General features: G+C 49.4%; 1 non-coding gene and 1 pseudogene across 1 annotated transcript; both read right to left on the bottom strand.

The window, feature by feature from the left end:
• Positions 1-1988: 1988 nt before the first annotated feature.
• On the bottom strand, positions 1989-2171 carry LOC144674430 (U2 spliceosomal RNA). Its single transcript, XR_013574549.1, has one exon. It is a non-coding gene; the product is annotated as a U2 spliceosomal RNA (small nuclear RNA).
• An 8978-nt stretch (positions 2172-11149) lies between these two features.
• Positions 11150-11329, bottom strand: LOC144674425 (U2 spliceosomal RNA; annotated as a pseudogene).
• Between the last annotated feature and the right edge of the window lie 3460 nt (positions 11330-14789).

Genomic DNA, 14789 nt, shown 5'->3' with positions numbered 1-14789 from the left:
CTTCTCCAAGTGGCAGTCCGCCAGTAGGAGGCAGTGGTCAGAGAAGAACAACGGCTTGACCTCGGTGGATCTGACTGTGAATGCACGGGACACAAACAGGAAGTCTATCCTGGAACGAATGGACCCGTCTGGCCGCGACCAGGTGTATCTACGCTGCGCTCTGTCTGCAGGGTTGCTGAAGACGTCGTGCAGCTTGGCATCCTTAACTGTTTCCATCAGGGATCTGGACGTAGCGTCCAATCTGCTGCCGGCCCTGCCGGATCGTCCAGCCGCATCGATGATGCAGTTGAAGTCACCGCCCAGAATGACCGGCCTGGAGGTCGCCAGCAGCAGTGGGAGCTGCTGAAAAACCTCCAGCCGCTCAGCTCCTTGTGACGGGCCATACACGTTAATTAACCGGAGTGGAGCGTTCTTGTACATTACGTCTGCTACGAGGAGTCGCCCGCCCACCACCTCCTTGACCTCGGAGACGGTGAAGTTGCCTCCCCGCAGCAGAATACCCAGGCCGGAGGAACGAGAGTCATTTCCGCCCGACCAGATCGATGGCCCATGGGACCACCACCGTGACCATTGCCTGTAGGAGCTGAACTGGATAACCTCACTTATCCACGTTAAACTCCATCTGCCAAATTTTGGCCCATTCACCTAACCTGTCCATATCCATTTGTAAATTTCTCATTTCTTCACTGCAACTTACTTTCCCACCTATTTTGGTGTCATCTGCAAATTTAGCTATGGTACCTTCTACTCCTGAATCCAAGTAAATAGTTGGGGCCCAAGGACCGAACCCTGTGGCACCCCACTAGTTACAGCTTGCCATCCACAAAAGACCCATTTATCCTGACTCTCTGCTTTCTGTTGGTTAGCCAAAGCTCTATCCAAGCAAATATATTACCCTTAGCTGCGTGTGATCTTATCTTGTGTATTAATCTTTTGTGCGGCACCTTATCAAATGCCTTCTGGAAGTCCAGACATACTACATCTACAGGATCGCCATTATCCACTTTGCTTGTCACATCTTCAAAGAACTCTAGCAATTTAGTCAAACACGATTTAGTCTTCATAAAGCCATGCTGACTCTGATGGATTGCATTTTGACTTGCATTTTAGGAGGGTAGTGAAGGCATTGGAGAGAGTGCAGAAGAGGTTTACGAGTTTGGTTCCAGGGGCGAGGAAGTTGAGTTATGAAGTAAGATTGGAGAAGTTGGGACTGTATTCCTTGGGGAAAAGAAGTCTGAGAGGAGACTTGATAGAGGTATTGAAAATCATGAGGTATCTGGAGAGAGTAGATAGGGAGAAACTGCTTGCACCGATGAAAGGATCGAGAAGGAGCGGGCACAGGTTTAAAGTAACTAGCAGAAGAAGCAAAAGTGATAGGAGCAGCGAGTGGTCAGGGTCTGGAATGCACCGCCTGATAGCGTGGCGGAGGCAGGTTCAATTGAAGAGGGAATGAGATGATTATTTGAAAAGAAAGCATGTGCTGGGTTACGTGGAGAAGGCAGGAGAATGGCACGAAGTGAAATGTTCATTGGGAGAGCTGGTGCAGTCACGACGGGCGGAATGGGCTCCTTGTGCAGTGTAAGGATTGTGTGAACGTGGATGTAGACGTTTCCGAGTAGCTGTGTAAAGTGTGTGAGCTTTGAGGTGTGAGTTTTGACTGTTGCTATATCAGCAGCAGCAGCAGCAGCGGGCGGGAGCGGCAGCAGAGAGCTGGTTGAAAATGTTGTGAGGCGAAAGGTGCAGCTGAGAGAGTGTTTGAGAGGTGTATTTGCAAGTGAAAGATGTTTTTGTATGAGTGAGGTAGAGTGTTTGTGAGATGAGAGTGGTGTCTGTGAGCGTTGGGTGAGCGTGCGTGTTTTTTGTGTGTAGATGGTGCGGGTGAGTGAGAAAGAAAGAAAGTTGGGTTTTGAAAGATGTGCGTGTTGAAAAGTAAAGAAAGCAGATGTTTGTAAGAAAACTATTTTTAGCATTGAAAATCCCCTGGAAAGGGGTGGTGCACCATTCCCAGAGATACTGCAATACCGGGTCGATGCGTGGAGTGGACGGAGCAAGCCCCTATTCCATCTCCCTGCTGCAAAAATCAATTTAATATATGGTCCCCAGATAAGGGACGTATCAGATATTAAACTGATAAGAACAGATTTTTTTTTTTTTTTTTTTTGTAAAAATATACTTTATTCATAAAATATCTTCAATCACATTCCAAACCATTTCAAAAACAACATTACAAGGGTACAATCCAGGTTAAACTTTTACAAAATGTATCACCAGGTGCATCAGTACAAACAATATTACAATCATTTACAGCCTTTCATTTTGAGCTGTACAGCCCGAGGGGCTCTAAACAGTTCCCAGTCTCTCGGTGCGCTGTGGCAGAAAGGTCTTAGACAGCGACCCTTCCCCATTGCGCCTTTGCGGCAGCTGCCCCAAGCTTTAGTGCGTCCCTCAGCACGTAGTCCTGGACTTTGGATTGTGCCAGTCCGCAACAATCGGTCGGGGACAACTCTTTGCGCTGGAAGACCAACAAGTTTCGGGCAGACCAAAGCGCCTCTTTCACCGAGTTGATGATCCTCCAGCTGCAGTCGATTTTTGTCTCGGTGTGTGTCCCTGGGAACAGCCCGTAGAGCACAGAGTCCTGTGTCACAGAACTGCTCGGGATGAACTTCGACAGCAACCACTGCATCTCTCTCCAGACTTTCTTTGCAAAGGCACAATCCACAAGGAGGTGAACAACGGTCTCTTCCCCACCACAGCCACCTCGAGGGCAACGTGCAGAGGGGGTGAGCCTCCTGGCGTGTAGGAAGGATCTGACGGGGAGGGCCTTTCTCACCACCAGCCAAGCCACGTCTTGGTGTTTGTTGGAAAGTTCTGGCGATGAGGCATTCTGCCAAATGACTTTGACAGTCTGCTCGGGGAACCATCCCACAGGGTCCACCCTCTCCTTTTCCCTCAGGGCCTCTAGGACGTTACGTGCTGACCACTGCCTGATGGACTTGTGGTCAAAGGTGTTTTTCTGCATAAATTTTTCCACCAGGGACAGGTGTTGCTGTACGTGGCGCAGGTCTGGCCCATTCCTCACTCCTGTGCTGTGGCGATCACGCCAGCCATCTTCCGCTTTATCTGGAGGTCAAAAGTGGATCCTGTTTGCAGGGACATGATGTAAGAAAACTCTGGATGAAGGGGGAAAAAACATGCCCAACATCACCCTCATCCTGATGGCCACCTTTGTGTATGGCAGTATCAAGCTGTGTGTAGACCCAAACACCAAGCGTCACTACGTGCTGAGGTTTTACCTGTCCCTGGTGTTGCGAAGGATGGGTCTGGCCACCCTGCCGCGGAACGCTCCAAGTGCCGTATCACCTGCCCCGTGTGGAAAAACTTATGCAGAGAAACACCTTTGTCCGCAAGTCCATCAGGCAGTGGTTAGCACGTATCACCCTAGAGGCCCTGCGGGAAAAGGAGATGGTGGATTCCGGCGGACGGTTCGCCGAACAGACCGTCAGGGTCATTTGGCAGAATGCCTCATCACCAGAACTCTGAAGAGAGTGGCCGTGGTTCTTGTCGAGGTGCATCCCGAGCAGTTCCGTGACACAGGTATGGACTCTGTGCTCCAGGGGCTGTTCCCAGGGACACACGCCGAGACAAACATCAACTACCGCCGGAGGATCCACTCGGTGAAAGACACTCTTTGGCTGTCCGAAACTTGTTGGTCTTCCATTGCAAAGAGTTGGCACATTCCAAGGTCCAGGACTACGTGCTGAGGGACGCACTAAAGTTTGGGGCAAAGGCGTAATGGAGAAAGGTCGCTGTCTACGGTTGCGCTAGATGTGTCGTGTAACTGGCAGGTAATGGAAAATTTCGAGAAACACTCAGTCACAAGGGAGAACACGTGACAGGCATGAGAGACAATCCATGAGTCTTTGTAGCTGAGTTTCCGTGTGAGCAACTAGCTCACAGCGCAGAGGAGTTCTTCGATCGAGGCCTGCTGTATTTTTGTCTTTGCTTTCAGCTTGAGCAGTCAAAGAACAAAGAAGAAAAAAAAGTACAGCACAGGAACAGGCACTTCGGCCCTCCAAGCCTGCGCCGATCGGTCTGTGGAGCTTGCCAGCTGACCAGGTATGCAGCTAAAGTCCTTCCACATCTACAGGGAAGGCAAAGTCAGCAGCGTTTCTCCCAGAGTGTAGAGAGTCCTTGGAACTCTCTTCCTCGAAAGGTGGTGGAAACAGAGTCTTTGAATATTTTCAAGACAGAGCTGGATAGATTAACAAGGCGGGGTTGGAAGGTTATCGCTGGTAGGCAGGAATGTGGGGTTGAGGTTACAATCGGATCAGCCATGACCTTCTGAGTAGTGGAGCAGGCTCTTGGGGCCCAGTGGCCTACTCCTGCTCCTAAGTTGTATGTTCATACATGTAGGGGCATTACTTTTTACTGATTCCAGTGCTTCTCCTGCACTGAACCTGGAGAGTACTACGTCAGCTGCTGTTGAGTTGTTTCCTGATGCCCTGCTTTCTTTTGTACGAGCTGTCTAGCATCCTCGTTTATGGGCTTCCTTTGCTTGGCGTTGGGCCTTCTTTTGGGCTGACTGTTGGTCTATTTCCTTTACGGGATGTCAGCATGACATCACCAGAAGGGAAATGTGTCATGTTATGAAGTCACAGTAAATAAGTCCAATGCATTATATCATTATAATAACACAAGATGATGATCAGCAGTGAGAAGGCAGGTGGCAGCAAGGATAAGTACAGGTACGACACAGCGAACAGCCTTAGATCCTGTTAAAATGTTGAAAATGTTTCTCCCCTTCTCGAAGATTATTTCCTTCAAAATTTTAGAAATCTTTCAGCTTCAACCAGAAGTCACACACAAGCCAAACAACAAAACCACCTGCGTGCACAGCACAGCACACCATCTGCCAGCCTGCAATGATGTCGGCTCTCTTTTAATCACCTTTTCCCCTCCAATCAGTCCTATTCAGCAGGCAAGCAAAGGAGCGCAGAAAATACATCTGCACGGCTGTTTCTAACTTCTAGAAAGGGAACAGCCTTATCCTAGGAAAGTGAAAAATATCTATACTGTCACAAAGTGATGAACTTGAACTGCAAAACACCACGCTTACCTGAGCTTGTGTCACAGTTTTTGCTGTCTATCTCAGCCAGTATTCTCAGTCGTCCATCCTGGCTTCTTGCTCTCTCTGCAGCTTTCAGATGCCTCCCCTTGGCCGGCCTCAGTGCTCAGTGATAGATCAGCGCTCGGTATTATTTCTGTCCTCAGTGGTAACTGCTAGGGGAGAAAGGCTTGACTTTTTCAATCACCTTTTACCTCAGTAAAATCCAAGTAGAACCTAAAGTGGCAATGCTTCTCCCTCTCAGCACCCAACATGTCTTGCCTTTTCTTCAGGTTGGATTTGAGGAAGCACTACAGTTGCTGCCTGGCTGCCATTTCAAGTACAGAGACAAGGGGCAGCCCCATGACCCCTCCCCCGACTCCTGCACAATATGCAAATGTAGCACATTGTCTGAGTGCAATTTGGGAGCTGAAGACGGTTTCACAGTGGGATACAAGATATGAGGAGAGGTTTCCTCACAGACACACCGCCACATAAGCCCCTTTAAATTTGCGCGGCTGTGCAAAAAGTTTAATGGGCCCGCACACTTAAACAAATCGGTCACGCACTGTAATGACTCGCCTCATTCAGTTCAACAGAAATTAGGATCATGTTTTTAACCTGTGCCCTAGTTTTAAAATATTTTGTGTTCCATATTTACTTTCTCAATTTGTTATTAATTTACTTTACATTGCTTTATATTCTATTTTGTCTTGGACATGCATCACGGTTCGTTCAATCTCACTGGTTAAGAAAATTAAAATATTTAGTTTGATCAGGGTCTTACACTTGTCAAGAGGAGCCCTTTCAAATACTGGCCTGCTTTTGGAGGCCTGAAGTCACTGGAGCTGCACAAGTCAAGACGACTGAAGGCCTGATTCGCTGTGTAATATACGATGCAGCATCTTGTTGCACTAGCGGGCAGGAAGGAGTTTTCAGCAATGCAGTTTAAAGGCTTGATACACTAAGTACACGTTCATTTCAGGTTTGTCATTTCAGGACGCTGCGTGTTTTTTTGCTCTGTTTTCTGACTCTGAAATTCTAATTCAGACTGTGGAGAAGAGCTGTTGTTGCTGCTGTTGGTTTTCTTTGTAACTGTTGTCGTTTTTTTGTGGAAAAATATACCTTATCCATAAAATATCTGAAAGAACATTACAAAACATTTCAAAATGGCCATCGCAAAAAGTGCAATCATATTCCAGTTTTTCAAATAGATCATGTCGCACCCTGCGACGCTTCAATACGATCAATGAACATTACAGACATTTCAACATGCTGATTACAGGCAGTCAGACAGTGCAATAGTATTCAAGTTATCTACATAGATCATGTTGCACTCTGAGGTGCTTCAATACAATTGTGATAAATGTAATATTCACTGCATACATTCAATGTGAGTCTTTCAGGCCGAGGGGTCTATACCTTTCCCAGTCCCTCGGTGCACTATGGCTGAAAGGTCTTAGACAGCGACCGTTCCCCGCTGCGCATTTGTGGCGGCTGCCCCAAGCTTTAGTGCGTCCCTCAGCACGTAGTCCTCGGCCTTGGAATGTGCCAGCCAGTCTGCAACACTCTGCTGGGGACAACTCATTGCACTGGAAGACCAACAAGTTTCGGGCAGACCAAAGAGCGTCTTTCACCGAGTAGATGATCCTCCACCTGCTTGTCTCGATGTGCGTCCCTGTCCCTGGGATCAACACGTAGAGCACAGAGACCTGTGTCACAGAACTGCTTGGGATGAACCGCGACAAAAACCACGGCAACTCTCTGCAGACCTTCTTTGCAAACGCACATTCCACAAAGAGGTGAACAACGGTCTCGTCCCCACGACAGCCACCTCGAGGTCAACATGCAGAGAGGCTGAGACTTCAGGAAGGATCTGACGGGGAGGGCATTTCTCACCACCAGCCAAGCTACGTCTTGGTGCTTGTTGGAAAGTTCTGGAGACGAGGCATTCTGCCAAACGACTTTGACAGTCTGCTCGGGGAAACATCGCACAGGATCCACCATCTCCTTTCCCCGCAGGGCCTATAGTTTTCCACCAGGGACAGGTGGTACGGCACGGTCCAACTACTTGGAGCGTTCCGCGGCAGCGTGGCCACACCCATCCTTCGCTAAACCGGGGACAGGTAGAACCTCAGCACGTAGTGACACCTGGTGTTTGCGTACCGAGGGTCTACGCACAGCTTGATACAGCCGCACACAAAGGTGGCCATCAGTATGAGGGCGATGTTGGGCACGTTTATTCCCCCTTTATCTAGAGGCTTATACAGCGCGTCCCTGCGGACACGATCCATTTTCGACCTCCAGATAAAGCGGAAGATGGCTCGGGTGATCGCCATCGCGCAGCAGTCTGGAATGGGCCAGACCTGCGCCATGTACAGCAACAGCGAGAGTGCCTCACACCTGATGACCAGGTTCTTACCCGCAACGGAGAGGAAGCGTCGCTCCCAGATTCCCAGTTTCCTTTTCACCATAGACACTGGATCCTTCCAGTTTCTAACGCATACCCCGGTCCCTCTGAACCATATCCCCAGCACCTTCAGGCCGTCAGCACTGACGGTGAAGGGGACAAAGGATCGGTCAGCCCAGTTCCCAAAGAACATGGCCTCGCTCTTCCCACGATTTACCTTGGCTCCCGAGTCCAGTTCGAACTGGTCGCAGATGTGGATCAGTCTGCACACCGACAGCGGATCAGAACAGAAGACGGCGACATCGTCCATGTACAGGGAGGCTTTGATCTGAGTGCCTCCACTGCCTGGGATCGTAACTCCTCTAATGCCCGGATCCTTCCTGATGGACTCAGCAAAGAACAGGCGAGAGAGGACAGCCCTGCCTGACTCCAGATTTAATTGGAAAGCTATCTGATTCCCACCCATTGATTGAGACTGCGCTACTGATGTTAGTGTAGAGTAGGATCCAACTGGATCCAATTGCGAATTCCCTCCCCAAACCCCATTTTGAGAGCACATCCACCATGTAGGTGTGCGATATTCTGTCAAAGGCTTTCTCCTAATCCAGGCTGATGAGGCAGGTGTCCACACCCCTGTCCTGCACATAGGCAATCGTATCCCTGAGCAGCGCCAGGCTGTCAGAGATCTTCCTGCCCGGCACAGAGCAGGTCTGGTCAGGGTGAATCACCAATTCCAGAGCGGATTTGACCCGATTGGCGATGACCTTGGACAGAATCTTATAGTCCACATTCAACAGTGAAATGGGTCGCCAATTTCTAATTTCCTCCCTTTCTTCCTTGTGCTTGTAGATGAGGGTGATGATGCCTTTCCTCATGGATTCTGACATACTGCCGGCCAGGAGCATACTCTCGTACACTCCTAGCAGGTCTGGGCCGATCAAGTCCCACAGAGCCGAATACAACTCCGCCGGCAAGCCGTCGCTTCTGGGGAGATTTACTCTTCTCGAAGGACTCAAGGGCCTAAGTCAGTTCGTCAGGAGTTCGCGGTTTGTCCAGCCTCTCCCGTGTACTGTCGCCTGAGACCTCCGTGATAGAGGACAAGGAGGACTGGGAGGCCGTGCTGTCCGTCGGCTTCACGTCATAAAATCCGGCATAAAAGGATTTGCTGATCCTCAAAATGTCGGACTGCGCTGACTTTACTGATCCGTCTTCTTCATTCAGGCTGCTGATCACAGAGCTCTCTCTCTGTTCCTTTTGGAAGAAGAAACGTGAGCACGTCTCATCCTGCTCCACGGAGCGGGCTCTGGAATGGAAGATGTTCTTGGAGGCAAAGGGCTAGGCTTGCTGGCTCTTCACCTCTTGGAGTTCTTCCTTGACATCGACCCCCACCGACTGCAGCCGCAGCAGATTCTGCATGTTTTTCTGGAGTCGGGACATTTCCCTCTCTTCCTTTCTAGCTTTCTGGATGCTTTTGAGGATGAAAAACCTCTTGGTGTTTCCCTTGATCGCTTCCCACCAGTGTGTCAGGGACTCAAAGAGGGGTTTCATGGTTCTCCAACCTTCATAAGCCCTCTTGAGCTCCTCAATGTTCTCTGGGGTCAGCAGTTGCACGAATAGCTTCCATGCCCCCCTGCCCACCCTCAGGTCCTTCTCCAAGTGGCAGTCCGCCAGTAGGAGGCAGTGGTCAGAGAAGAACAACGGCTTGACCTCGGTGGATCTGACTGTGAATGCACGGGACACAAACAGGAAGTCTATCCTGGAACGAATGGACCCGTCTGGCCGCGACCAGGTGTATCTACGCTGCGCTCCGTCTGCAGGGTTGCTGAAGACGTCGTGCAGCTTGGCATCCTTAACTGTTTCCATCAGGGATCTGGACGTAGCGTCCAATCTGCTGCCGGCCCTGCCGGATCGTCCAGCCGCATCGATGATGCAGTTGAAGTCACCGCCCAGAATGACCGGCCTGGAGGTCGCCAGCAGCAGTGGGAGCTGCTGAAAAACCTCCAGCCGCTCAGCTCCTTGTGACGGGCCATACACGTTAATTAACCGGAGTGGAGCGTTCTTGTACATTACGTCTGCTACGAGGAGTCGCCCGCCCACCACCTCCTTCACCTCGGAGACGGTGAAGTTGCCTCCCCGCAGCAGAATACCCAGGCCGGAGGAACGAGAGTCATTTCCGCCCGACCAGATCGATGGCCCATGGGACCACCTCCGTGACCATTGCCTGTAGGAGCTGAACTGGATAACCTCACTTATCCACGTTAAACTCCATCTGCCAAATTTTGGCCCATTCACCTAACCTGTCCATATCCATTTGTAAATTTCTCATTTCTTCACTGCAACTTACTTTCCCACCTATTTTGGTGTCATCTGCAAATTTAGCTATGGTACCTTCTACTCCTGAATCCAAGTAAATAGTTGGGGCCCAAGGACCGAACCCTGTGGCACCCCACTAGTTACAGCTTGCCATCCACAAAAGACCCATTTATCCTGACTCTCTGCTTTCTGTTGGTTAGCCAAAGCTCTATCCAAGCAAATATATTACCCTTAGCTGCGTGTGATCTTATCTTGTGTATTAATCTTTTGTGCGGCACCTTATCAAATGCCTTCTGGAAGTCCAGACATACTACATCTACAGGATCGCCATTATCCACTTTGCTTGTCACATCTTCAAAGAACTCTAGCAATTTAGTCAAACACGATTTAGTCTTCATAAAGCCATGCTGACTCTGATGGATTGCATTTTGACTTGCATTTTAGGAGGGTAGTGAAGGCATTGGAGAGAGTGCAGAAGAGGTTTACGAGTTTGGTTCCAGGGGCGAGGAAGTTGAGTTATGAAGTAAGATTGGAGAAGTTGGGACTGTATTCCTTGGGGAAAAGAAGTCTGAGAGGAGACTTGATAGAGGTATTGAAAATCATGAGGTATCTGGAGAGAGTAGATAGGGAGAAACTGCTTGCACCGATGAAAGGATCGAGAAGGAGCGGGCACAGGTTTAAAGTAACTAGCAGAAGAAGCAAAAGTGATAGGAGCAGCGAGTGGTCAGGGTCTGGAATGCACCGCCTGATAGCGTGGCGGAGGCAGGTTCAATTGAAGAGGGAATGAGATGATTATTTGAAAAGAAAGCATGTGCTGGGTTACGTGGAGAAGGCAGGAGAATGGCACGAAGTGAAATGTTCATTGGGAGAGCTGGTGCAGTCACGACGGGCGGAATGGGCTCCTTGTGCAGTGTAAGGATTGTGTGAACGTGGATGTAGACGTTTCCGAGTAGCTGTGTAAAGTGTGTGAGCTTTGAGGTGTGAGTTTTGACTGTTGCTGTATCAGCAGCAGCAGCAGCAGCGGGCGGGAGCGGCAGCAGAGAGCTGGTTGAAAATGTTGTGAGGCGAAAGGTGCAGCTGAGAGAGTGTTTGAGAGGTGTATTTGCAAGTGAAAGATGTTTTTGTATGAGTGAGGTAGAGTGTTTGTGAGATGAGAGTGGTGTCTGTGAGCGTTGGGTGAGCGTGCGTGTTTTTTGTGTGTAGATGGTGCGGGTGAGTGAGAAAGAAAGAAAGTTGGGTTTTGAAAGATGTGCATGTTGAAAAGTAAAGAAAGCAGATGTTTGTAAGAAAACTATTTTTAGCATTGAAAATCCCCTGGAAAGGGGTGGTGCACCATTCCCAGAGATACTGCAATACCGGGTCGATGCGTGGAGTGGACGGAGCAAGCCCCTATTCCATCTCCCTGCTGCAAAAATCAATTTAATATATGGTCCCCAGATAAGGGACGTATCAGATATTAAACTGATAAGAACAGATTTTTTTTTTTTTTTTTGTAAAAATATACTTTATTCATAAAATATCTTCAATCACATTCCAAACCATTTCAAAAACAACATTACAAGGGTACAATCCAGGTTAAACTTTTACAAAATGTATCACCAGGTGCATCAGTACAAACAATATTACAATCATTTACAGCCTTTCATTTTGAGCTGTACAGCCCGAGGGGCTCTAAACAGTTCCCAGTCTCTCGGTGCGCTGTGGCAGAAAGGTCTTAGACAGCGACCCTTCCCCATTGCGCCTTTGCGGCAGCTGCCCCAAGCTTTAGTGCGTCCCTCAGCACGTAGTCCTGGACTTTGGATTGTGCCAGTCCGCAACAATCGGTCGGGGACAACTCTTTGCGCTGGAAGACCAACAAGTTTCGGGCAGACCAAAGCGCCTCTTTCACCGAGTTGATGATCCTCCAGCTGCAGTCGATTTTTGTCTCGGTGTGTGTCCCTGGGAACAGCCCGTAGAGCACAGAGTCCTGTGTCACAGAACTGCTCGGGATGAACTTCGACAGCAACCACTGCATCTCTCTCCAGACTTTCTTTGCAAAGGCACAATCCACAAGGAGGTGAACAACGGTCTCTTCCCCACCACAGCCACCTCGAGGGCAACGTGCAGAGGGGGTGAGCCTCCTGGCGTGTAGGAAGGATCTGACGGGGAGGGCCTTTCTCACCACCAGCCAAGCCACGTCTTGGTGTTTGTTGGAAAGTTCTGGCGATGAGGCATTCTGCCAAATGACTTTGACAGTCTGCTCGGGGAACCATCCCACAGGGTCCACCCTCTCCTTTTCCCTCAGGGCCTCTAGGACGTTACGTGCTGACCACTGCCTGATGGACTTGTGGTCAAAGGTGTTTTTCTGCATAAATTTTTCCACCAGGGACAGGTGTTGCTGTACGTGGCGCAGGTCTGGCCCATTCCTCACTCCTGTGCTGTGGCGATCACGCCAGCCATCTTCCGCTTTATCTGGAGGTCAAAAGTGGATCCTGTTTGCAGGGACATGATGTAAAAAAACTCTGGATGAAGGGGGAAAAAACATGCCCAACATCACCCTCATCCTGATGGCCACCTTTGTGTATGGCAGTATCAAGCTGTGTGTAGACCCAAACACCAAGCGTCACTACGTGCTGAGGTTCTACCTGTCCCTGGTGTTGCGAAGGATGGGTCTGGCCACCCTGCCGCGGAACGCTCCAAGTGCCGTATCACCTGCCCCGTGTGGAAAAACTTATGCAGAGAAACACCTTTGTCCGCAAGTCCATCAGGCAGTGGTTAGCACGTATCACCCTAGAGGCCCTGCGGGAAAAGGAGATGGTGGATTCCGGCGGACGGTTCGCCGAACAGACCGTCAGGGTCATTTGGCAGAATGCCTCATCACCAGAACTCTGAAGAGAGTGGCCGTGGTTCTTGTCGAGGTGCATCCCGAGCAGTTCCGTGACACAGGTATGGACTCTGTGCTCCAGGGGCTGTTCCCAGGGACACACGCCGAGACAAACATCAACTACCGCCGGAGGATCCACTCGGTGAAAGACACTCTTTGGCTGTCCGAAACTTGTTGGTCTTCCATTGCAAAGAGTTGGCACATTCCAAGGTCCAGGACTACGTGCTGAGGGACGCACTAAAGTTTGGGGCAAAGGCGTAATGGAGAAAGGTCGCTGTCTACGGTTGCGCTAGATGTGTCGTGTAACTGGCAGGTAATGGAAAATTTCGAGAAACACTCAGTCACAAGGGAGAACACGTGACAGGCATGAGAGACAATCCATGAGTCTTTGTAGCTGAGTTTCCGTGTGAGCAACTAGCTCACAGCGCAGAGGAGTTCTTCGATCGAGGCCTGCTGTATTTTTGTCTTTGCTTTCAGCTTGAGCAGTCAAAGAACAAAGAAGAAAAAAAAGTACAGCACAGGAACAGGCACTTCGGCCCTCCAAGCCTGCGCCGATCGGTCTGTGGAGCTTGCCAGCTGACCAGGTATGCAGCTAAAGTCCTTCCACATCTACAGGGAAGGCAAAGTCAGCAGCGTTTCTCCCAGAGTGTAGAGAGTCCTTGGAACTCTCTTCCTCGAAAGGTGGTGGAAACAGAGTCTTTGAATATTTTCAAGACAGAGCTGGATAGACTAACAAGGCGGGGTTGGAAGGTTATCGCTGGTAGGCAGGAATGTGGGGTTGAGGTTACAATCGGATCAGCCATGATCTTCTGAGTAGTGGAGCAGGCTCTTGGGGCCCAGTGGCCTACTCCTGCTCCTAAGTTGTATGTTCATACATGTAGGGGCATTACTTTTTACTGATTCCAGTGCTTCTCCTGCACTGAACCTGGAGAGTACTACGTCAGCTGCTGTTGAGTTGTTTCCTGATGCCCTGCTTTCTTTTGTACGAGCTGTCTAGCATCCTCGTTTATGGGCTTCCTTTGCTTGGCATTGGGCCTTCTTTTGGGCTGACTGTTGGTCTATTTCCTTTACGGGATGTCAGCATGACATCACCAGAAGGGAAATGTGTCATGTTATGAAGTCACAGTAAATAAGTCCAATGCATTATATCATTATAATAACACAAGATGATGATCAGCAGTGAGAAGGCAGGTGGCAGCAAGGATAAGTACAGGTACGACACAGCGAACAGCCTTAGATCCTGTTAAAATGTTGAAAATGTTTCTCCCCTTCTCGAAGATTATTTCCTTCAAAATTTTAGAAATCTTTCAGCTTCAACCAGAAGTCACACACAAGCCAAACAACAAAACCACCTGCGTGCACAGCACAGCACACCATCTGCCAGCCTGCAATGATGTCGGCTCTCTTTTAATCACCTTTTCCCCTCCAATCAGTCCTATTCAGCAGGCAAGCAAAGGAGCGCAGAAAATACATCTGCACGGCTGTTTCTAACTTCTAGAAAGGGAACAGCCTTATCCTAGGAAAGTGAAAAATATCTATACTGTCACAAAGTGATGAACTTGAACTGCAAAACACCACGCTTACCTGAGCTTGTGTCACAGTTTTTGCTGTCTATCTCAGCCAGTATTCTCAGTCGTCCATCCTGGCTTCTTGCTCTCTCTGCAGCTTTCAGATGCCTCCCCTTGGCCGGCCTCAGTGCTCAGTGATAGATCAGCGCTCGGTATTATTTCTGTCCTCAGTGGTAACTGCTAGGGGAGAAAGGCTTGACTTTTTCAATCACCTTTTACCTCAGTAAAATCCAAGTAGAACCTAAAGTGGCAATGCTTCTCCCTCTCAGCACCCAACATGTCTTGCCTTTTCTTCAGGTTGGATTTGAGGAAGCACTACAGTTGCTGCCTGGCTGCCATTTCAAGTACAGAGACAAGGGGCAGCCCCATGACCCCTCCCCCGACTCCTGCACAATATGCAAATGTAGCACATTGTCTGAGTGCAATTTGGGAGCTGAAGACGGTTTCACAGTGGGATACAAGATATGAGGAGAGGTTTCCTCACAGACACACCGCCACATAAGCCCCTTTAAATTTGCGCGGCTGTGCAAA

The sequence above is a fragment of the Cetorhinus maximus genome, unplaced genomic scaffold (assembly GCF_964194155.1).
Source record: "Cetorhinus maximus unplaced genomic scaffold, sCetMax3.hap1.1 HAP1_SCAFFOLD_651, whole genome shotgun sequence".
NCBI classification, from domain to species: Eukaryota; Metazoa; Chordata; class Chondrichthyes; order Lamniformes; family Cetorhinidae; genus Cetorhinus; species Cetorhinus maximus.
This window is presented reverse-complemented; position numbering and strand designations above follow the sequence as displayed.